This window comes from Octopus bimaculoides, chromosome 7 (genome assembly GCF_001194135.2).
Source record: "Octopus bimaculoides isolate UCB-OBI-ISO-001 chromosome 7, ASM119413v2, whole genome shotgun sequence".
NCBI lineage: Eukaryota > Metazoa > Mollusca > Cephalopoda > Octopoda > Octopodidae > Octopus > Octopus bimaculoides.
In genome coordinates this window covers 87,967,115-87,967,979 of record NC_068987.1, presented here as the reverse complement: position 1 = coordinate 87,967,979, position 865 = coordinate 87,967,115, and the positions used below count along the sequence as shown (strand labels likewise).

General features: G+C 38.5%; 1 protein-coding gene across 1 annotated transcript in view; it reads left to right on the top strand.

Annotated features, from left to right (window-relative positions):
* The window catches only part of LOC106884146 (doublecortin domain-containing protein 1), a 143,444-nt gene that overhangs the window by 66,236 nt on the left and 76,343 nt on the right, over positions 1-865 (top strand). The gene's annotated exons all lie outside the window — the stretch shown is intronic.

Sequence of the window (865 nt, the reverse complement as noted above, 5' to 3'; positions counted from 1 at the left end):
GTTTCCGTCTACCAAATCCACTCACAAGGCTTTGGTCGGCCCGAAGCTATAGTGGAAGACACTTGCCCAAGGTGCCATGCAGTGGGAATGAACCCGGAACCATGTGGTTGGTAAGCAAGCTACTTACTACACAGCCACTCCTGCGCCTATATATACATATATAGATCATCATCATCATCATCATCGTTTAACATGATTTGACTGAGGACTGGGAAGTCAGGGAGGCTGCACCAGGCTCCAATCTGATCTGGCAATGTTTCTACAGCTGGATGCCCTTCCTAATGCCAACCACTCCGAGAGTGTCGTGGGAGCTTTTTGCGTGCCACTGGCACAAGGGCCAGAGGGTGTGTGTGTATTTGTATGTATGTATGTATGTATGTATGCATGTATATGTTTGTACGTGTGTGTGTGTGTATATATATATATATATATATATATAAAGAAGCATTGGTTATAGAACAAACATTAAATTTGGGTCCGTTATTTCGAGAGCCCCTTACTTCAGAGTAAATATAAATAAGTGTAAGTTGTGTGTAAAAGAATCCCTTGCCATCCTTAAGTCTTTTGGGCCAAAAACTTTAAATAGATTTACTGAGGTGATCCCTTTTTGCAACCATAGGTTTTTGTCCACCTTTTTGAAAGTATATAGAAATAAAAAGAAATATAATAAAATTGATTAGCGTTATGGGAATTTGAAACCAGAAAGGTTAAATTTCTAACTACAGCTACCTGAGTGTTTAGCAATAGATTTTTTGGGGCTTTTTTTTTCTCAAAAATTTGGAGTGGTCCACTGATGGGTTTTTCTTTTAGATTATATAAGTTTTTCATAAAATAGTTTTGATCTGTGCATGTTTCCTGTTTGTCC